The sequence below is a fragment of the Pan troglodytes genome, chromosome 19 (genome assembly GCF_028858775.2).
Source record: "Pan troglodytes isolate AG18354 chromosome 19, NHGRI_mPanTro3-v2.0_pri, whole genome shotgun sequence".
Taxonomy (NCBI): domain Eukaryota; kingdom Metazoa; phylum Chordata; class Mammalia; order Primates; family Hominidae; genus Pan; species Pan troglodytes.
Window position 1 is genome coordinate 32,270,364 of NC_072417.2, and position 24,504 is coordinate 32,294,867.

Genomic DNA, 24,504 nt, shown 5'->3' on the forward strand with positions numbered 1-24,504 from the left:
GAAGGGCTGTTATGGTTCTCAGTTCATGGTATTAGAAGGCACTTGATAGTGATTAGTTCCATTCCTGATGATGTTAACTCTGATCATTTGGATAAAGTGACATCTGCCAGGTTTCCCCACTGTGCAGTTACAATTTGCTTTTTGCGATTAATAAATTCCTTTTTTATTCTCATTTAAGAATGAGTTTCTTTAACACCTTGAAAAAATCACACTGGCTCACCAGCAATGGACCCAAACCAAGAAGTAATTCCTGATGTATCTGAAAAAGAATTCAGGAGGTTAGTTATTAAGCTAATTAGGGAGGCATCAGAAAAAGGCAAAGCCCAATGCAAGGAAATCCAGAAAATAATACAAGAAGTGAAGGGAGAAATATTTAAGGAAATAACGTAAATAAGAAACAATAAAAACCTCAGGAAACAATGTTCCTGAAACACTTCTAGAAATGCAAAATGCTCTGGAAACTCTCAACAATAGAATTGAACAAGCGGAAGAAAGAAATTCAGAGCTTGAATACAAGGTCTTTGAATTAACCCAATCCAACAAAGACAAAAAAAGAAAATATGAACAAAGCCTCCAAGAAGTCTAGGATTATGTTAAGTGACCAAACCTAAGAATAATTGGTGTTCCTGAGGAAAAAGAGAAATCTGAAAGTTTAGAAAACATATTTGGGGGAATAATCAAGAAAAACTTCCTGACCATGCTAGAGACCTAGACATCCAAATACAAGAAGCACAAAGAACACCTGGGAAATTCATCACAGAAAGATCATTGCCTAGGGACACTGTCATCAGGTTATTATTATCTAAAGTTAAGACTAAGGAAAGAAACTTAAGAACTGTGAGGCAAAAGCACCAGGTAACTATAAAGGAAAACCTATCAGATTAACAGCAGATTTCTCAGCAGAAACTCTACAAGCTAGAAGGGATTGGGGCCCTATCTTCAACTTCCTTGAACAAAACAATTATTACCCAAGAATTTTGTATCCAGTGAAACTAAGCTTCATCAATGAAGGAAAGACAGTCTTTTTCAGACCAATGCTGAGAGAATTCACCACTACCAAGCCACCACCACAAGAACTGCAAAAAAAGAGCTTTAAATCTTGAAACAAATACTAGAAACACATCAAAACAGAACCTCTTTAAAGTATAAATCTCACAGGATCTATAAAACAATCAATTTAAAAAGCAAAAAACAAAAAACAAAGGTATACAGGCAACAAATAGCACGATGAATGGAATGATACCTCACATCTCTATACTAACATTGAATGTAAATAGCCTAAATGCTCCCCTTAAAAGATACAGAACTGAAGGATAGATAAGAACTCACCAACTAACCATCTGCTGCCTTTGGGAGACTCACCTAGCACATAAGGACTCACAAAAACTTAAGGTAAAAAGATGGAAAAAGACATTTCACATGAACGGACACCAAAAGTGAGCAGGAATAGCTATTCTTATATCAGACAAAACAAACTTTAAAGCAACAGCAGTTAAAAAAGACAAACATGGGGGTGGCTGGCAAGATGGCCGAACAGGAACAGCTCTGGTCTGCAGCTCCCAGGGAGATCAATGCAGAAGGCGGGTGTTTTCTGCATTTCCAATGGAGGTACCTGGCTCATCTCACTGGGACTGGTTAGACAATGTGTGCAGCCCATGGAGGGCAAGCAGAAGCAGGGTGGGGTGTTGCCTCACCGGGGAAGTACAAGGGGTTGAGGAACTCCCTCCCCTAGCCAAGGAAGCCGTGAGGGATTGTGCCGTGAGGAACGGTGCACTCTGGCCCTGATACTACACTTTTCCCAAGGTCTTCACAACCCGCAGATCAAAAGATTCCCTTGGGTGCCTATGCCACCAGGGCCCTGGATTTCAAGCACAAAACTGAGGGGCCATTTGGGCAGACATTGAGCTAGCTGCAGGAATGTTTTTTCGTACCCCAGTGGTGCCTGAAATGCCAGCTACAGAGAACCATACACTCCCCTGGAAATGGGGCTGAAGCCAGGGAGCCAAGTGGTCTAGCTCAGCGGATCCCACCCCCACAGAGCCCAGCAAGCTAAGATCCACTGCCTTAAAATTCTTGCTGCTAGCACAGCAGTCTGAAGTCCACCTGGGATGCTACAGCTTGGTGGGGGGAGGGGCATCCACCATTACTGAGGCTTAGTAGGCGGTGTTCCCCTCACAGCGTAAACAAAGCTGCCTGGAAGCTGGAACTGGGCAGAGTCAACTGCAGCTCAGCAAAGCCACTGTAGCCAGACTGCCTCTCTAGATTCCTCCTCTCTGGGCAGGACATCTCTGAAAGAAAGGCAGCAGCTCCAGTCAGGGGCTTATAGATAAAACTCCCATCTCCCTTGGACAGAGCACCTGGGTGAAGGGGCAGCTGTGGGCAGCTTCAACAGACTTAAATGTTCCTACCTGCCAGCTCTGAAAAGAGCAGCAGATCTCCCAGCAAAGCACTCAAGTTCTTCCAAGGGACAGACTGCCTCCTCAAGTGGGTCCCTGACCACCCTCCCCACCATGCCTCCTAACTGGGAGACACCTCCCAGCAGGGGTTGTCAGATACTTCACACAGGAGAGCTCCGGCTGGAATCTGGCAGGTGCCCCTCTGGGACAAAGCTTCCAGAGGAAGGAACAGGCAGCAATCTTTGCTGTTCTGCAGCCTCCGCTGGTGATACCCAGGGAAACAGGGTCTAGAGTGGACCTCCAGCAAACTCCAGCAGACCTGCAGCAGAGGGGCCTGACTGTTAGAAGGAAAACTAACAAACAGAAAGGAAAAGCATCAACATCAACAAAAAGGACGTCCACACAGAAACCCCACTGGAAGGCCACCAACATCAAAGACCAAAGCTAGATATATCCACAAAGATGAGGAAAAATCAGCGCAAAAAGGCTGAAAATCCCCAAAACCGGAATTCCTCTTCTCCTTCAAAGGATCACAAGTACTCGCCAGCAAGGAAACAAAACTGAACGGAGAATGAGTTTGACAAATAAACACAAGTAGGCTTCAGAAGGTGGGTAATAACAAACTCCTCCGAGCTAAAGGAGCATGTTCCAACCCTATTCAAGGAAGCTAAGAACCTTGAAAAAAATGCTAGAGGAATTGCTAACTAGAATAACCAGTGTAGAGAAGAACATAAGTGACCTGATGTAGCTGAAAAACACAGCATGAGAACTTTGTGAAACATACACAAATATTGATAGCCAAACTGATCAAGCAGAAGAAAGGATACGAGAGATTGAAGATCAACTTAATGAAATAAAGCATGAAGACAAGATTAGAGAAAAAAGAATAAAAAGGAATGAACAAAGCCTCCAAGAAATATGGGACGATGTGAAAAGGCCAAACCTATATTTGATTGGTGTACCTGAAACTGACAGGGAGAATGGAACCAAGTTGGAAAACACACTTCAGGATATTATCCAGGAGGACTTCCCCAACCTAACAAGACAGGCCAACATTCAAATTCAGGAAATAGAACACCACAAAGATGCTCCTTGAGAAGAGCAACCCTAAGACGCATAATTATCAGATCCCCCAAGGTGGAAATGAAGGAAAAAATGTTAAGGGCAGCCAGAGAGAAAGGTCGGGTTACCCACAAAGGGAAGCCCATCAGACTAACAGCAAATCTCTCTGCAGAAATCCTACAAGTCAGAAGAGAGTGGGCGCCAATATTCAACATTCTTAAAGCAAAGAATTTTCAACCCAGAATTTCATATTCAGCCAAACTAAGTTTCATAAGCGAAGGAGAAATAAAATCCTTTACAGACAAGCAAATGCTGAGAGATTTTATCACCACCAGGCCTGCCTTACAAGAGCTCCTGAAGGAAGCACTAAATATGGAAAGGAACAACCAGTACCAGTTACTGCAAAAACATACCAAATTATAAAGTCCATCGACACTCTGAAGAAACTGCATCAACTAATGGGCAAAATAACCAGCTAGCGTCATAATGACAGGATCAAATTCACAGATAACAATATTAACCTTAAATGTATATGGGCTAAATACCCCAATTAAAAGACACAGGCTGGCAAATTGGATAGAGTCAAGACCAATTGGTGTGCTATATTCAAGAGACCCATCTCTCATGCAAAGACACACATAGGTTCAAAATAAAGGGATGGAGGAATATTTACCAAGAAAATGGAAAGCAAAAAAAAAAAAAAAAAAAAAAAAAGCAGGGGTTGCAATCCTAGTCTCTGATAAAACAGACTTTAAACCAACAAAAATCAAAAAGGACAAAGAGGGGCATTACATAATGGTAAAGGGATCAATGCAACAAGAAGAGCTAACTCTCCTAAATATATATGCACCCAATACAGGAGCACCCAGATTCATAAAGCAAGTTCTTAGAAACCTACAAAGAGACTTAGACTCCCACAGAATAATAGTGGGAAACTTTAACACCCCACTGTCACTGTTAGACAGATCAATGAGACAGAAAATTACGAGAATATTCAGGACTTGAACTCACCTCTGAACCAAGAGAACCTAATAGACATCTACAGAAATCTCCACCCCAAACCAGCAGAATATACATTCTTCTCAACACCGCATCACACTTATTCCAAAACTGACCACATATTTGGAAGTAAAACACTCCTCAGCAAATGCAAAAGAATGAAAATCATAACAATTAGTCTCTCACAACACAGTGCAATCAAACTGGAACTCAGGATTAAGAAACTCATTCAAAACCGCACAACTACAAGGACAGTGAACAACCTGCTCCTGAGTGACTACTGGGTAAATAACAAAATTAAGGCAGAGATCAAGAAGTCCTTTGAAACCAATGAGAACAAAGACACAATGTACCAGAATCTCTGGGACACAGCTAAAACAGTGTTTAGAGGGAAATTTATAGCACTAAATGCTCACAGGAGGAAGCGGGAAAGATATGAAATAGACACCCTAACATCACAATTAAAAGAACTAAGATCAGAGTAGAAATTTAGAGAAGTGAGAGCAAACAAATTCAAAAGCTAGCAGAAGACAAGAAATAACTAAGATCAGAGTAAAACTGAGGGAGATAGAGACATAAAAAAACCCTTCAAAAAGTCAATTATTCCAGGCGTGGGTTTTTTGAAAAAATTAACAAAATAGATAGATGGCTAGCCAGACTAATAAAGAAGAAAAGAGAGAAGAATCAAAGACACAATAAAAAATGATAAAGGGGATATCACCACTAATCCCACAGAAATACAAACTACCATCCGAGAATACTATAAACACCTCTATGCAAATAAACTCAAAAATCTAGAAGAAATGGATAAATTCCTGGACACATACACCCTCCCAAGATTAAACCAAGAAGAAGTCAAATCCCTGAATAGACCAATAACAAGTTCTGAAATTGAGGCAATAATTAATAGTCTACCAATAAAAAAAAAAAAGCCCAGGACCAGACGGATTTACAGCTGAATTCCACCAGAGGTACAAAGAGGAGCTGGTGCCATTACTTCTGAAACTATTCCAAACAAAACAGAAAGAAGGAATCCTCCTTAACTCATTTTATGAGGCCAGCATCATCCTGATACCAAAACCCGGCAGAGACACAACAAAAAAAGAAAATGTCAGGCCAATATCCCTGATGAACATTGAGGCTAAATCCTCAATAAGATACTGGCAAACCAAATCCAGCAGCACATCAAAAAGCTTAACCACCACGATCAAGTCAGCTTTATACCTGGGATGCAAGGCTGGTTCAACATACACAAATCAATAATCGTAATCCATCACATAAACAGAATCAATGACAAAAACCACATGATTATCTCAATAGATGCAGAAAAAGCCTTCGTTAAAACCCAGCACCCCTTCATGCTAAAAACTCTCAATAAACTAGGTATTGATGGAACATATCTCAAAATAATAAGAGTTATTTATGACAAACCCACAGCCAATGTCATACTGAATGGGCAAAAGCTGGAAGCATTCCCTTTGAAAACCAGCACAAGACAAGGATGCTCTCTCTCACCACCCCTATTCAACATAGTGTTGGAAGTTCCGGCCAGGGCAATCATGCAAAAGAAATAAAGCGTATTCAAATAGGAAGAGAGGGAGTCAAATTGTTTCTGTTTGCAGATGACATAATTGTATATTTCAAAAAACCCATTGTCTCAGCCCAAAATATCCCTAAGCTGAAAAGCAAATTCAGCAAAGTTTCAGGACACAAAATCAATATGCAGAAATCACAAGCATTTCTACAGACTGATAACAGACAGAGAGCGAAATCATGAGTGAACTCCCAATCACAATTGCTACGAATAGAATAAAATACCTAGGAATATAACTTACAAGGGATGTGAAGGACCTCTTCAAGGAGAACTACAAACCACTGCTCAAGGAAATAAGAGAGGACACAAACAAATGGAAAAACATTCCATGCTCATGGATAGGAAGAACCAATATCATGAAAATGGCCATCCTGCCCAAAGTAATTTATAGTTTCAATGCTATCCCCATCAAGCTACTGTTGACTTTCTTCACAGAATTAGAAAAAACTACTTTAAATTTCATATGGAACCAAAAAAGAGCCCGTATAGCCAAGAGAATCCTAAGCAAAAAGAACAATGCTGGAGGCATCAAGCTGCCCAACTTCAAACTATACTACAATTGCTACAGTAAGCAAAACAGCATGGTACTGCTACCAAAACAGATATATAGACCAATGGAACAGAACAGAGGCCTCATAAATAATGTCACACATCTACAACCATCTGATCTTTGACAAATCTGACAAAAACAAGCAATGGAGAAAGGATTCCCTCTTTAATAAATGGTGTTGAGAAAACTGGCTAGCCATAAGCAGAAAACTGAAACTGGACCCCTTCCTTACACCTTATACAAAAAGTAACTCAAGATGGATTAAAGACTTAAACCCAATACCTAAAATCATAAAAACCCTGGAAGAAGACCTAGGCAATATCATTCAGGACACAGGCATGGGCAAAGACTTCATGACTAAATCACCAAAAGCAATGGCAACAAAAGCGAAAATTGACAAATGAGATCTAATTAAACTAAAGAGCTTCTGCACAGCAAAAGAAACTATCATCAGAGTGAACAGGCAACCTACAGAATGGGAGAAAATTTTTGCAATCTATCCATCTGACAAAGGGCTAATATCCAGAATCTACAAAAAACTTAAACAAATTTGCAAGAAAAAACCAAACGACCACATCAAAAGGTGGGCAAAGAATGTAAACAGGCACTCCTCAAAAGAAGACATTTATGCAGCTGACAAACATATGAAAAAAAGGTCATCATCACTGGGTCATTAGAGAAATGCAAATCAAAACCACAATGTGATACCACCTCATGCCAGTTAGAATGGCGATCATTAAAAAGTCAGGAAACAACAGATGCTGGAGAGGATGTGGAGAAATAGGAACGCTTTCACACCGTTGGTGGGAGCATAAATTAGTTCAACCATTGTGGAAGACGGTGTGGCAATTCCTCAAGGATCTAGAACCAGAAATACCATTTGACCCAGCAATCCCATTACCAGGTATATACCCAAAACATTATAAATTATTCTACCATAAAGACACATGCACACGTATGTTTATTGCAGCACTGTTCACAATAGCAAAGACCTAGAACCAACCCAAATGCCATCAATGATAGACTGGATAAAGAAAATGTGGCACATGTACACCATGGAATACTGTGCAGCCATAAAAAGGATGAGTTCATGTCCTTTGCAGGGATATGGATGAAGCTGGAAACCATCATTCTCAGCAAACTAACAGGAACAGAAAACCAAACACTACATGTTCTCACTCATAAGTGGGAGTTGAACAATGAGAACACATGGACACAGAGAGGGGAACATCACACAACGGGGCCTGTTAGGGGGTGGGGAGCTAGGGGAAGGATGTATTAGGAGAAATACCTAGTGTAGATGATGGGTTGATGGGTGCAGCAAACCACCATGGCACGTGTATACCTATGTAACAAACCTTCACATTCTGCACTTGTATCCCAGAACTTAAAGTATAATAATTTAAAAAAGCACAAAGAGGGACATTATATGATGATAAAAGGCTTTGTCCAACAGGAAACTATCACAATCCTAGACATACATGCACCTAACACTGGAGGTCCCAAATTTATGAAACAATTACTAATAGATCTAAGAAATGAGATAGACAGCAACAAAGTAACACTGAGGAACTTCAATACTCCACTGACAGCACTAGACAGGTCATTAAGACAGAAAACTGACAAAGAAACAATGGATTTAAACTACATCCTGGAACAAATGGACTCAACATATATATACAGAACATTCCATTCAACAACTGCAGAATACACATTCTGTTCAACAGCACATGGAACTTTCTCCAAGATAGACCATATGATAGCCACAAAATGAGCCTCAATAAATTTAAGAAAATTGAAAGTATATCAAGCACTCTCTCAGACCACAGTGGAATAAAACTGGAAATAAACTTCAAAAGGAACCTTCAAAACCATGGAAATTAAATAACCTGCTCTTGAATGAACATTGGGTCAAAAATGAAATCGAGATGAAAATTTAAAAAGTCTTCGAACTGAATGACAATAGTGACACAACCTATCAAAACCTCTGGGACACAGCAAAGGTGATGCTAAGAGGAAATTTCATCGTCCTAAATGCCTACATCAAAAAATCTGAAAGAGCACAGGCAATCTAAGGTCACACCTCAAGGAACAAGAGAAACAAGAACAAATCAAACCCAAACCCAGAAGAAAGGAAGGAAATAACCAAGATCAGAGCAGAACTAAATGAAATTAAAACAAAAAAATACAAAAGATAAATGAAACAAAAAGCTAGTTCTTTGAAAAGATAAATAAAATTGATATACCATTAGCAGGATTAACCAAGAAGAGAGAAAATCCAAATAAGCTCAGTAAGAAACGAAACGGAAGAGATTTCAACTGACACCACAGACATGTGAAAGATCATTCAAGGCTACTATGAACACCTTTGCATGCGTAAACTAGAAAACCTAGAAGAGATGGATAAATTCCTGGAAAGACACAACCCTCCTAGCTTAAATCAGGAAAAATTAGATGTCCTGAACAGACCAATAACAAGTAGTAAGATTGAAATGGTAATTTAAAAATTACCAACAAAAAAAGGGTCCAGGACCAGACGGATTCACAGCAGAATTCTACCAGACATTCAAAGAAGAATTGGTAACAATCTTTTTGACACTATTCCACAAGACAGAGAAAGAGAGAACCCTTCCTAAGTCATTCTATGAACCTAGTATCTCCCTAATACCAAAACCAGGAAAGGACATAATCAAAAAGAAAACTACAGACCAATATCCATAAAGAACATTAGATGCTAAAATCCTTAACAAAATGCTAGCTAACCAAATTCAAGAACATATCAGAAAGATAATCCACCATGACCAAGTGGGTTTCATACCAGGGATGCAGGGATGGTTTAATATATGCAAGTCAACAAATGTGACACAGCCGGGTGCGATGGCTCACCCCTGTAATCCCAGCACTTTGGGAGGCCGAGGTGGGCGGATCACCTGAGGTTGAGAGTTCGAGACCAGCCTGACCAACATGGAGAAACCTCATCTCTACTAGAAAAAAATTACAAAATTAGCCAGGCATGGTGGTACATGCCTGTAATCCCAGCTACTCGGGAGGCTGAGGCAGGAGAATCGCTTGAACCCAGGAGGCAGAGGTTGCGGTGAGCCAAGATCGGGCCATTGCACTCCAGCCTGGGCAACAAGAGCAAAACTCTGTCTAAAAAAAAAAAAGTGATACATCACATAAACAAAATTAAAAACAAAAACCACGTGATCATCTCAATAGATGCAGAAAAAGCATTTGACAAAATCCAGCATCACTTTACTATTAAAACTCTCAGCAAAATTGGCATATAAGAGATATACCTCAATATATTAAAAGCCATCTATGACAAAGTCACAGCCAACATAATACCGAATGGGGAAAAGTTGAAAGCATTCCCTCTGAGAACTGAAACAAGACAAAGATGCCCACTCTCACCACTCCTCAACATAGTACTGGAAGTCCTAGCCAGAGCAATCAGACAAGAGAAATAAATAAAGGGCATCCGAATCAATAAAGAGGGACTCAAATGTCCCTGTTTGCTGATGATATGATCATTTACCTGGGAAACCCTAAAGACTCCTCCAGAAAGCTCCTAGAACTGATAATTCAGCAAAGTTTTCAGATACAACATTAATGTACACAAATTAATAGCTCTTCTATACATCAACAGCGACCAAGGGGAGAATCAAATCAAGAAATCAACCCCTTGTACAATAGCTGCAAAAAAAAAAAAAAAAAAAAAAACAGTGAAAGGGCATCATTGCCTTGTTCCAGTTCTCAGGAGGAATGCTTTCAACTTTTCCCCATTCAGTATGCTGGCCATGGTATTTTATTATTCTTAATAGCTCTATTCATAATAGTCAAAACCTGGAAATAACCCAGAAGTTTTTCACTTGACAAATGGAAAAGCAGTGGTATATTTTCTTAAAAAATTTTTGTGGGTACATAGTAGGTATATATATTTATGAGGTACATGAGGCATTTTGATACAGGCATGCAATGCACAATAATCACATCATGGAAAATGGAGTAGCAATTCCTTCAAGCATTTATCATTTGTGTTACAAACAACCCAATGACACCTTTTAAGTTATTTAAAAATGTACAGTTAAATGATTATTGACTATAGTCACCCTGTTGTGCTATCAAATACTAGGACTTCTTCATTCTATTCCTTTTTTTGTACACATTCTACATCCCCACTGCCCACCAACTCCTTCAACCACACTTCCCAGCCTCTGGTAATAATCCTTCTACTCTCTATCTCTATGAGTTGAATTGTTTTGGTATTTAGATCCCACAAATAAGTGTGAACATGTGATGTTTGTCTTTCTGTGCCTGGCTTATTTTGTTACCAAAACACCAGGGGTTTAGTCTAGGTCCTGCTGCTCCCTGCACAGAAAGCCAATGACTGAGACAATGATTATTGCCAAGGAAGAAGGCTTTAATCAGGTGGTGCAGCTGAGGGGATGGGAGATCAGTCTCAAATCCATCTCCATGACTGACTAGAACTAGGGGTTGATATAGCAGGGAAGAAATGTAACAATGTGTAAGAAAATAAGAACTAGGGAGAGGCAAGGAAGCAAACATGGTGAATGAGGGGTCTAGCATCTGGTGAGGTGATCTGGTGAGTTTCAGTTCTTTGATCCTTTTTTTTTAGAGGCCCGAAGGTCCTGTCCTGAGGAAGGAATGCAGATAAAACAAATATAAGTTTCAAGCTTTAAGACCAGAAGGGTCAATTTTTATGTTTATCAAAAAGATCAGTCTATGAGACTATTGGGTCAGTTTCAGCCCCCACTTTCTATTTATCAATTCCTCAGACATGAGGAATCTGGTCATCAATCTTTCTGGCTGCTTCATGCTGAGGAGGGGTGTCATAGGCAGCTCCATACCATGGGTGACCACGTGGCTGCCCAAGAATCAGACGTTAATCTAATATAGACTTTTCTTCTGAAACACAATCTTTGGAAGCAGAGAAACTCTAAGCAGACAGGGGCGGGTCCCCAGTGGAAATCCCACCTTCAAGCCAGAAATATCCTTAAACCCACTGCCCAAAGTGAGAACTTCTATTCCTGTTTGCCTACTCTCTCCTGATTGGTTCTTTCTGAATAATATCTTTACCAATGGAATGTCGCCTTTTCCAAAACTACCTATGGCTTGCCCATACCCATCCTGTGCCTATAAAGACCTCAACCTCCCTCCCTCAACCAGGAGGGAGAAGAAGTGGCTGGACATTGGGGAAAGATGAATTGACTACATAGATGATGGCTGGATGTCAGAGAGGGGCAACTTGACTTTGGAGGAGAGAGGCAGAGTGGTGACTTGACTTCAGGAGAGAGAAACCTGCCCTTCCCATCCTTTGCCACCTTGCCAGCTCTTCTGTCTACTGAGAGCCACTTTCATCACTCAGTAAACTCCACCTTCACCATCCTTCATCTGTGTGACCTGACCACATTCTTGCTTTTTTTTTTTTTACTCAGATGGAGTCTTGCTCTGTCACCAGGCTGGAGTACAGTGGCGCGATCTCGGCTCACTTCAACCTCCACCTCCTGGGTTCAAGCAATTCTTCTGCCTCAGCCTCCTGAGCAGCTGGGATTACAGGTGCATGCCACCATGCCCGGCTATTTTTTGTATTTTTTTTTTTTTTAGTAGAGACGGGGTTTCACCATGTTGGCCAGGCTGCTCTTGAACTCCTCACCTTGTGATCCACCCACCTTGCCCTCCCAAAGTTCTGGGATTACAGGCATGAGCCGCCATGCCTGGCCAACCTCATTCTTCTTTGGCACTGGACAAAAATTGGGGACCCACCAAGTGCAGGTACCCAAAAGGGCTGTCACACTGGCCCTTTGCTCTCACTGGCAGAGGGCAGCAGCCCTATTGATGAGTCAAAGGGCCCACTGAGCTGATAACACAGTGCTATCTGTGAAAGGTGGAGCTAAGAGAGCACTGTAACATTCCCTCTGGGGCCTTGGGGTTGCAGGCACCCCTACCTGGACTCTGCCATGGGGCCTTCATGGTGTTTGCTCCTGCCAGCACCAAAGCAGCCAGCCAGTTCCTGCACTCACTTGCTTACATGCTCTCTTCCACAAGGGATGGAATGCAGTGGGTCCAAGCAAATGGAATTTGCTTCTGTCAGTGCTGAGGCAGCCAGCTGGTTCCTGCACTTGTTCAATTGAGTGCTCCCTCCTGCAAGGGGTTGAGCACAGTGGACTGAGTATACAAGGCACTCCAGTCACAAGTCCCACAAAGGCATCAAGAAAATACCCTGCATCAAAAACATGTTATTATGAACCATATGCAATCAAATACATTGCTGTGAATTAAGAATATTTACAAATAGTTTACAAATTCTGGAGAAATTAGGCAGAGAGAAAAATATGACTCAAATTCTGTTTATAAACGTATATTTACTTAATACACTTAAAATATGTTTCAAGGTTATAAATAGCTCAAAAGAAAACAATTCTTCAGACTCCAAAAAACAAAACAAAAAGAATCAGCAATATTTCAAACAAAAAAAGCCATAAAAATTATTTCAGTCTTCCATTAGTTCTGTCAATGCAATCAACTCTCACTCTGCTTCATATTGCATTAGCAATCTTTATGAACATATCAGCCTTTCAATAAGTGCAGTGAAAGTTTTCTCTCTGATCTAATGGTACAATCTGCAAAGTTATCAGAAACCTGCATTCAAGAGTCCTTTTAATGAACTCCTCCAAAGAAACAAGACTTGGACTGTAGCTGATTATTAGTAACTTTTTTTGGAAGGATCACAGCAAAACAACATTTGTGGATGAAAAAAGTCTTAGGATAGCCGTAGTCAAAGACACAGTTGACAAGGAAATTTGGTTATTTCTGTGGCATGCAATTTAAAATAATAATCATAATTATTACTGATGATGTTACCAGTGGAGGGTGTCCAGGTTCTTGGTGTTTTGAACAAATAATTGGACAAAATGCACAAAGCAATGAAAGAAAAGCACAGATTTATTTAAATGAAACTACACTCCACAGAATGGGAGTGGGCTGAAGCAAGTGGCTCAAGAGCAGGGGTTACAGAATTTTCTGGAGTTTAAATACCCTCAAGAGGTTTCCCATTGGTTATTTGATTTACACCCTATGTAAATGAAATAATGGCCCATAACCAGTCTGATTGGTTGTGGAAGGTGACCAATCAGAGTCTGAAGTAAAGTTACAAAGTTATACATGAAGACTTGGTCAATCAGAGGTACTTTCATTTTTCATCTGCAATGCAGAAAAGATGGGGGGAGTTACAAAGAAAATAGCCTCTGATCCCTTTACTACTTGGGTGTGGAGAGGTGGGGTTAGGTTCTCTGCCTCCAGGCCCAGTTCTCCTGTGCATTTCCCCTCTGAGAGATGTGATCCCCATAAATCTTTATGGGAGGCAGGGGGACTGAGGGTCTTTCTTCTGTAACTGCTTCATGCTGACTTGGAGCCCCGTCCCTACCTATTGAGGATTATAGAACTCTCATCCTGCTCTGTCTGGTGGGGAGAGGGTAGCTTCCTGATGGCCAGTGGTGTCTTCACCTGGAACTGACTGGAAACCTCATCACATGATCATCGAAAGCTTGATTGTCTCTAGGGAAAAGGAAATGAATTAAAGACTTAAATCTAAGACCTGAAACCATTAAAATTCTAGATGATAACACCAGAAAAACACTTCTGGACATTGGCTTAGGCAAAGAGTTTATAACCAAGAACACAAAAGCAAATGCAACAAAAACAAAAATAAATAGACCGGACCTAATTAAACTAAAACCTCCTGCACAGCAAAAGAAATAATCAGCAGAGTAAACAGACAACCCACAGAGTGGGAGAAAATATTTTCAAACTATGCATCTGACAAGACTAATATCCTGAATCTACAAGGAACTCAAACAAATCAGCAAGAAAAAAACAAAGAATCCCATCAAAAAGTGGACAAAGGATATGAATAGACAATTCTCAAAAGAGGATATACGAATGGCCAACAAACATATGAAAATATGCTCAACATCACTAATGGACAGGGAAATGCAAATTAAGACCACAACAAGATGACCTTACACCTGCAAGAATGACCATAATTAAAAATAAAAAATTAACAGATGTTGGCATGCATGTGGTGAAAAGGAAATACTTTTACACTCCTGCTGGAAATGTAATATTATCATATTAACTGTAGGTTTGTCACATATAGCCTTTATTATGTCTAGGTATGTTTCTTCTATCCCAATTTGTTGAGAGTTTTTATCATGAAGGAATGTTGAATTTTATTGAATGCCTTTTCAGCATCTCTTGAAATGATCACATGGTTTTTGTCTTTGATCCTGTTGACATGATGTATCATGTTTATTGATTTGCATATGTTGAATTCCTGGGCTCAAGCAATCCTCCCATCTTCGCCTCCCAAAGTGCTGGGCATGAGCCACTGTGCCTGGCTTTATGTATCTTTTCAAAAATAATAAAAAAAAAACAGGCCTGGCACGGTGGCTCACGCCTCTAATCCCAGCACTTTGGAAGGCCAAGGTGGGTGGATCACAAGGTCAGGAGATCAAGACCATCCTGGCTAACACAGTAAAACCCCATCTCTACTAAAAATACAAAAAATTAGCAGGGCGTGGTGGCGGGTGCCTGTAGTCCCAGCTTCTCAGGAGGCTGAGGCAGGAGAATGGTGTGAACCCAGGAGGTAGAGCTTGCGGTGAGCCGAGATGGCGCCACTGCACTCCAGCCTGGGTGACAGAGCAAGACTCCATCTCAAAAATAAATGAATAAATAAATAAATAAATAAATAAACCAACTGTTCCTTTTGTTATCTTTTTTATTTTATTTTTTAAAGTCTCAATTTTATTTATTTCTTCTCTGATGTTTATTATTTATTGGTTTTTGCCTCCAATTCCTGACTCACAGACAGCATCTCTGGACCTGCCTGGGGAAACTTGCTGCCCTGAAGGAAAGGATACAAACCTGGCTGCCATTGCCACCCGCTGATTGTATAGTCTTAGAGCCTTGAGTGATCATAGATGGTAGCCAGATTGTAGTTATTGTGGGCATTGGGCAAGACCCAGTGCTATGCTGGCTGCAGGTATGATCCAGCACAGTCTCAGTGGTGGTGGCCTCAGGGGTGCTTGTATCACCACACCCCCAGTTCCAGGTGGCTGACCACAGACAGAAAGACTCCATTTATTTAAGAGAAAGTAAGGGAAAAGGACAAGAGTCTCTGCTTGGTAATCTACAGACTTTTTCCAGACCTTATCCAAGACCACCAAGGTGGTACCTCTACAAGTCTACAAAAGCCACAGCATTGTTGGGCTTGGGGCCCAAGTCCCTTTGAATACCTGGAAATACTGAACAAGAATGGGCACAAATAAGCCCAAACTGTGAAGACTACAATAAATACCTCTCTTCAATTCCCAGACACTGATGAACATCCACAAGCATCAAGATCATCCAGGAAAACATGACCACACCAAACAACTAAATAAGTCACCAGGGACCAATCCTGGAGAAACAGATATATGTGGTTAATATAGTTTGGACATATGTCCCTACCCAAATCTCATGAAATGTAATCCCCAGTGTTGGAGGTAGGGCCTGGTTGCTGGTGATTGGATCATGGGAGCAGATTTCTCATGAATGACAGCACCATCCCTGTTGGTACTGTCCTTGTGATAGTGAGTTCTTGTGTGGAAGCAGGTTTGGAACTGGGTAACAGGCAGGGATTGGAAGAGCTTTGAGGGTTCAGAAGAAGACAAGAAGATGAGGGAAAATTTGGAGGCTCTTAGATATTGGTTAAATGGTTTTGACTGAAATGCAGATAGTGATATGGACAATGAACTCCAGGCTGAGGAGTTCTCAAACGGAAATGAGGAACTTATTGGGAAATGGATTCCCTGAACTTCAAGAGAGACATGCTGGGCTTATTAGGCTTATTTGTAATGTTAGAATTATACAGGAAGTGGCTGGGCACAGTGGCTCACACCAGTAATCCGAGCACTTTGGGAGGCCAAGGCGGGCAGATCACCTGAGGTTGGGAGTTCGAGACCAGCCTGACAAATATGGAGAAACCCCATCTCTAGTAAAAATACAAGATTAGCCAGTGTGGTGGCACAGGCCTGTAATCCCAGCTACTCAGGAGGCTGAGACAGGAGGATTGTTTGAACTCAGGAGGCAGAGGTTGCAGTGAGCTGAGAACGTGCCATTGCACTCCAGCCTGGGCAACAAGAGTGAAACTGTCTCAAAAAAAAAAAAAAAAAAAAAAAAAGAATTATACCGGAAGCATTGTCAAATCTGAGGTGGTGTTAAGCTTCCTTTGGGTTATATTTATATAAATGTGTCGTTAATATGTGTTCCAGGATTGTATGAAATTCCTAAAATTCTAATGTGTCTTAATATATGTTGTCAGTAATGTATGATTATTATGTTAAAATAATAAATAACCTAATTTCCTTGTCAACTGTGTCTTTATGTCTGTCTTAAGACTTTTGTCATCCACAATTGATGTTTGGCTTTGATCCTTCTCAAAAAAAAAGTGAGTTATAATCAGCTACAGTTCAAGAATTACTTCTTTGGAGGGGTTCATGAAAAGAACTCTTAAATGCAAGTTTCTGATAACTTTGGAGATCGTGCCATTGGATTAGAGAGAAAACTTCCAGGGCACCAATTCAAAGGCTGACGTGCTTGTAGACTGCCAACCCAATATGAGGTAGAGTAGGAGTAGGAACAGGAGTTAGCAGGACCGAAACTTCCCTATCCTATTACCAGTGCTTATACAAGGATTTTAGGGAAGGCTTGGATGAAGTTGAAAGCATTCCTCCTGAGAACTGGAACAAAACAATGATGCCTATTGTCTCCATTTCTATTCAACATAGTACTCAAAATCTATGACAAGAGGACAAATAAGGGGAAACAGAAAAACAAGAGAAAGAAATAAAGGGCATCCAAATCTGTAAAGAGGAAATCAAACTGTCACTGTTTACTGATGATATGATTGTATACCTAGAAAACCCTAAAGACTCATTAAGAAGCTCCTAGATCTTATAAATGAATTCAGTAAAGTTTCAGGATACAGAGTCAATGTATGTAAATCTGTAGCACTGCTGCACACCAAGCTGAGAATCAAATCAAGAACTCAACCCCCTTTAAAACAGTTGCAAAAAAAAAAAAAAGTTAAATACTTAGGAATATACCTAACCAAAGAGGTGAAAGATCTCTACAAGGAAAACTATAAAACACTGCTGAAAGTAATCATCGATGATGCAAACAAACGGAAACACATTCCATGCTCATGGATGGGTATCATTCAATATTATGAAAATGATTATGTTGCCTAAAGCAATCTACAGATTCAATGCAATTCTCATCAAAATACCATCATTGTCCTTCACAGAACTAGAAAAAACAATCCTAAAATTCATATGAAATCAAAAAAGAGCATGCATAGCCAAAGCAAGACTAAGCAAGAAGAACAAATCTGGAGGCAACACATTACCCGACTTCAAACTATACTGGTATAAAAATAGGAACATAGACCAATGGAACAGAATAGAGAACCCAGATACTTACAGCCAACCCAGCTTTGACAAAGCAAACAAAACACGAAGTAGGGAAAGGACACCCTATTCAAGAGATGGTGCCGCAATAATTGGCAAGCCACATGTAGAAGAAAGAAACTGGATCCTCATCTCTCACCTTATATAAAAATCAACTAAAGATGGATCAAAGACCTAAATCTAGGACCTGAAACCATAAAAATTCTAGAAGATAATATCAGAAAAACTCTTCTATACATTGGCTTAGGCAAATAATTTATGACCAAGAACCCAAAAGCAAATGCAACAAAATAAAAAATAGTTGGGACTTAAAGTAAAAGGCTTCTGCACAGCAAAAGAAATAATAATCAGAGTAAACAGACAACCCAGAGTTGGAGAAAACATTTGCAAACTATGCATCCAACAAAGGACTAATATGCAGAATCTACAAGGAACTCAAAAAAATTAGCAAAAAAAAAAAAAATCCAATCAAAAAGTGGGCAAAGAACATAAACAAACAATTCTCAAAAGAAGATATATAATGGACAACAAACATGAAAAAATGCTCAACATCACTAATGATCAGGGAGATACAAATCAAAACCACACTGTGATACCACCTTACCATTCTTATTCCTGCAAGAATGGCCATAATTTAAAAATAAAAAAAAATAGATGTTGGCATGGATGTGGTGAAAAGGGAACACTTTTACATTTCCAGTGGGAATATAAACTAGTACAACCACTATGGAAAACAGTATGGAGATTCCCTAAAAAACTAAAAGTAGATCTACCATTTGATCCAGCAATCCCACTACCTAATATCTGTCCAGAGGAAAATAAATCATTATATGAAAAAGACACTTGCACACACATGTTTCTAGCAGGAGAACTTGAAGTTGCAAAAATATGGAACCAGCCTAAATGCCCATCAACCAACAAGTGAATAAAGAAAATATGGTATATATATACCACATTTTCTTTATATGTATATATATACATGTATATATAAGTATGTATACACATATATATGCATATATATGTATATATGTGTGTGTATGTGTGTGTGTATATATATATATATATATCCCATCAAAAAGTGGGCAAAGGGCATAAATAGGCAATTCTCAAAAGAAGATATACAATGGCCAACAAACATATGAAAAAAATGCTCAACATCACTAATGACCAGGGAAATGCAAATCAAAACCACAATGTGATACCACCTTACCATTCTTATTCCTGCAAGAATGGCCATAATTTAAAAATAAAAAAAGTAGATGTTGGCATATATATACACATATATATATGTGTGTGTATGTGTGTGTGTGTATATATGTATATATATAAATAAAATATACATACCATGGAATATGACTCAGCCAGAAAAAGGAACAAAATAATGGCCTTTGCAGCAACCTGGATGGAGTTGGAGACCATTATTCTAAGTGCAATAATTCAAGAATGAAAAACCAAATATCATACGTTCTCACATATAAGTGGGAACTAAGCTATTAGGACACAAAGGCACAAGAATGTTACAATGGAATTTGGGGACTTAGGGGGAAGAATAGGGGTGGTGAGGGATAAAAGGCTCCACATTGGGTACAGTGAACACTGCCCGGATGACGGCTGCACCAATAACTCAGAAATGACCACTAAAGAACTTATCTATGTAAACAAAAACCACAATAGTTCCCCAACAAACTATTGAAATGAAATTTAAAAAATAATTTGTCCAAATCCATAGAATGTACAACACTGAGAGAGAAACCTAATGTAAAGTATGGGCTTTGGGTGATAATGATATGTCGATGTAGGTTCATCAATTCTAACAAATGTACCACTCTGGTAAAGATGTTGATTAAGAAGCAGAGGGTTGGGGGCAGAGTCTGCATGTGCTGGGCGGGGTGTGTACTGGAACTCTGTACTTCCCCTCAATTTTGCTGGGAATCTAAGATTGCTCTAAAAAATAAAAGACTATTTTTTAAAAAATGAAAAAAACAGATTAACGAGAAGATAGTCAATGGATTTTCAGTGTATATATAATTGGAATCTGTCAAAGAGTAAAATAAAGCAGTAGAATGGAGCAAATATTTAGAATGATAATGGAATAAAATGTGTTCAAACTAAAAGAACACCTGAATCTATATATCATAGAGGCCTACCGTGTGTCTGAGAAGCTTAACACTGAGTAGTCAACACTGGGACATAACCCAAAATATACTTGTCGGAATGTAAAAACAGATTCCATTGGCAGCCACACAAAAAGACTGAGTCATTTATCAGAAAAAGAGTATCGGCCCCTCCCTGTAATCCCAGCAACTTGGGAGGCTGAGGTGGGTGAATCGCTTGAGCCCAGGAGTTGCAGCCCAGCCTGGGAAACATGAGCCCAGCCTGGGCAACGTGGGGAGACCTTGTCTCTACAACAAATACAAAAATTAGCTGGGGATGGTGATGTGTGCCTGTAGTCTCAGCTACTCAGGAGGCTGGGGTGGGAAGATCATCTGAGCCTGGGAAGTTGAGGCTGCAGTGAGCTGAGGTCACACCACTGCACTCCAGCCTGGGTTACAGAGCAAGACCCTGCCTCAAAAGAAAAAAAGAAGAGTATCAGGTTCCCGTTCAAGATGACTGAGTAGAAGCAGCTAGTGCCTGCCTCTCTCTCAGAGAGGAACACAAAGTAGTGAGTAAATACTAACTCTACAAGTGAATAGGCTGAGATCATGCTAGGATTTTCTTCAAGGAAGTGATGGGACCCACAGAGAACAGAGAGAGGCGGAGCTGGAGCTGGGAGAAGCTCCCTAAGGCAGAGAAAGAGTCCCTGGGGAATCTACACTTACCACAGATCTTTGCAATTGAGGGTATGGGAGAGTCCCTTGACCAACCCCCACCCCACTGTGTAGGCCTCCAGACCTACAGAGGGTCTATGCAGAGGCACACTCAAGCCCACGTGGAACCCCTGGGCCTTTGATCCCCATGCAGCCCTGCCAACAAGTGGGGCCAGCTTCTTCTGCACAACCCTAGGTTGTGGTGCAGCTGTGGTGCTGAGGAGAGGCCAAACTGCACACTGCACAACATCCCCATCCCCATTGCTCCTCACCAGACAGGGTCCCAGGCTTGGGCTCCTAGCACAGCTGCCCTGACCCCGCCTGAACACTGTGGCTCGTAATGGCTCTGCGTTCCTCCAGGATCAAGTTCCCCAGAGGTAACTGACAAGCCCTCCACAGTCGTCACTGCCGCTGCCTCCGCTTTTGCTGCCCTCAGGCCAAGGAGGGAACAAGAAGACTGGACACATTTGTGTGTACCTCCAGCATGGATGTCACAGCCAAGATATGGGGGAGCAGTGGACAGACTGCACACCGGGCAACTCTCTGCATACACTATGAGGCTCACCACCTTCTGGCACCCAGTGCACCCGCCCCATTCCTGCCCGAACACCGCGGTCGAGACTTGGTGTTCCTCTGCGTGCAGAACCCATTGAGGTAGCTGACAGGCCCTTTTCGATCTCTGCTGCCTCTGCCTCCCCCTCCACCCCTGTTGCCCCCGGGTCTGGGAGGGAACAAGGAGGCTGGACACCTTCCTGTGCCTTCAGCACTGATGTCTCAGCTGAGGTAAGAAGGAGGAGACTGTGTAACCGAGGACTTCCCGCGTCTGCTGTCCCCTGCCAAATGGGGCTCGCTGGCTTCCGGCCCACAAAGGCCTTCCTGAAATTATGGCCATGGCTCGGTTCCTTTGAGAGCCCAATTCCCTGAGGCCAGCAACAAGATTTTGGCTCCATCCCTACCACCCCCAGGCCAGCGTGGGAAGAGGAGGCTTTGCACCTTTGTGTGCCCGCAACAGTGAAATCCAGCATTGCTTGCGTGGGAGGGAAGTGCAGGACTGCCCCGTCCCCACTGTCCCAGCTGAGGGGTCCTGCCCTCTCCGGTGAAAGACCCACAGCACAGCCACCCTGCCCCATGTAAACATTTTCAGCTGCAGCCCAGAGCCCTTCTGAAAACCCAACCCCCCAAGCTTTTGATCTTCCTTGGGATTCCATCGCCCAAGTGCTCTGCCTGCCCTCACCTGAGAGTTCAGCGGTGACGGACCCGGGGGACTAGCCCACTCCTCCTCATCACAGCCCGTACCTGAAGTCTGGGCTAGCCTGACCCTGGTCCAGCCCATTCCGGACTCATATACACTGTCCCAGCAGGCCGTCTGGGGTCCTGGAAACGGGGAACTACCTATCCCGTTCCAACTCTGCTGCCACCCGATAACTTCCTCCGGGGCGGCCGAGGTCAGGTGGACCCAATCAGCGGACACCACCATAACCAACCATGTAAGGGTTTGGGGTGGAGCTCTCCCCGCCCCACCCTTCACATGAAGCAGCAGTGCTACCACATCAGAAAACAGAGGAGCCACAAAGCTATCTCTATTGGGATGAGTTACAAAGTTTTGCCCCCAAACCACTCCCACGGAGACTCACAAAACAGTTTCCTGTGGCTCTCAACCACATAGGGGTCCAGAGATTGGCTATGTGTGTCTGAACTAGGAGTCACCAACCCCGCCCAGAACAGGGGTGTGATAGGCAAACAGATCATGTTCCTGCCTATGTAGGATGGGGAGCCAGTACGGCCCCCTAACCTCCTCACCCCAAAGAGACCTCAGCGCATTTCACCGGGAGCCACCCAGCCACTGTCATCAGGGCTGGTGCCTGCACTCACTATTGGGGCCTTCTTAGGCAAGCTAGGGGCTCCAGCTACCCTCCAAGAACAGGAAAGCTTAGGGTAGGGGGCTCTCCACTGCCCAGCCCACCTCCTGAGACAATAGAGAGAACTTCACAGTAAACAAAGATCAGTTACGTACTCATCTGCTTGTGCCGCAGCTGACAATTACCCTTAAGCGCCATCTACTGGCCTGTAGATCAAATATCACAGCCCGATGTAAAACCTGCCAACAGAAGTGCATAGGGTTACAGAAGCAAAGCCAGAAGGCCCTACTCAACATACTCTGTAGCTATACCCTGCTAGAGATGGGGTGGGGGAGAAAGGCAAAGAAAAAAAATTCTTTCCACATTAAATTAATTACAAAAATTAGAAGTGCTAGCCTCTCCAGATAAGAAGGAAACAGTGTAAGAATTCCAGCACCATGAAAAATCTGAATGTTGTGACACCACCAAAAGATTACACTAGCTCTCCACCAATGGACCCTAACAAAAAAGGAAGCTCAGAAATGACAGAGAATTCAAAGCATGGATTGCAAGGCAGCTCAACGAGATCCAAGACAAGGCTGAAAATCAACGCAAGGAAACTACTAAAGCAATCCAGAAAATGAAGGAAGAGATAAGCATCTTTTTAAAACTTATCAGATCTTCAGAAATTGAAAAACTCACTTACGGAATTTCAAAATACTATGGAAATCTCTATCAACAGACTAGATCAAGCACAAGGAAGAATTTCAGAGCACGAAGACCAATATTTCTAACTAACTCAGTCACCCAGAAATAAAGAGTTGTTTAAAAATGAGTAAAATTTTTTAGAAACATAGGATTATGTTAAGCAACCAAATCTACAAAAGATTGGAATTCCTGAGAGAAGAAGAAAAAGTAAACAACTGGAAAACTTATTTGAAGGAATAATTCAAAAATGTTTTCCTAATCTTGTTAGAGAGGTAGACATCCAAACACAATAAACCTGGAGAACACCTGCAAGATACTATACAAGACAAATGTCACCAAGGCACATAGTCACCAGAGTATCCAAAGTCAATACTAAAGAAAAAATGTTAAACGACACCTAGAGAAAAGTGTCAGATCACTTACAAGGGAACCCCATTAGGCTAACAATGGACTTCTCAGCAGAAACCCTACAAATGAGAAGAGATTGAGTACTTATTTTCAGTATTCTCAAAGAAAAGGAAGTCCAACCAGGAATTTGATGTCTTCCCAAACTAAGCTTCATAAACAAAGAAGAAATAAAATATTTTCCAGGCAAGCAATTGTTAAAGGACCTTATTTTTTACCACTAGACTAGCATTACGAGATATCCTAAGAGAGTTTTAAATATGGAAATGAAAGAATGATGCCTGCTACCACAAAAGCACACTTAAGTATTATACATAGTTCACAGACCTTATAAAGCAACTACACAAATCGGGACTACAAAGAAACCAGCTAACAACATCACAACAGGATTAAAAACCTCACATATAAATATTAACGTTGAATGTAAATGGTCTAAATGTTCCACTTAAAAGGCACAGAGTGGCAAATTGGACAAAGAGGAGCTAGAGAAAGAGATAGGGGTAAAAAGTTTATTCAAAGGGATAATAACAGAGAACATCCCAAACCCAGAGAAAGCAATCAATATCCAATTACAAGAAGGTTATAGAACACAAAGCAGATTTAACCTAAAGAAG

General features: G+C 41.3%; 1 long non-coding RNA gene across 3 annotated transcripts in view; it reads right to left on the bottom strand.

Moving 5' to 3' along the window:
- The window catches only part of LOC107969188 (uncharacterized), a 50,167-nt gene extending 27,787 nt beyond the window's left edge, over positions 1–22,380 (bottom strand). For 2 of the 3 annotated variants that reach the window (XR_008540389.1, XR_008540390.2), the window contains exons 1-4: positions 22,236–22,380; positions 19,477–19,530; positions 14,049–14,179; positions 12,571–12,766 (exon numbers count right to left, since the gene is read on the bottom strand). This is a non-coding gene — a long non-coding RNA (uncharacterized LOC107969188). Of the gene's footprint in view, positions 1–4,166; positions 11,259–12,570; positions 12,767–14,048; positions 14,180–19,476; positions 19,531–22,235 lie in introns of those variants that run through there. The other variant, XR_001710851.3, reaches the window with a different exon arrangement.
- Between the last annotated feature and the right edge of the window lie 2,124 nt (positions 22,381–24,504).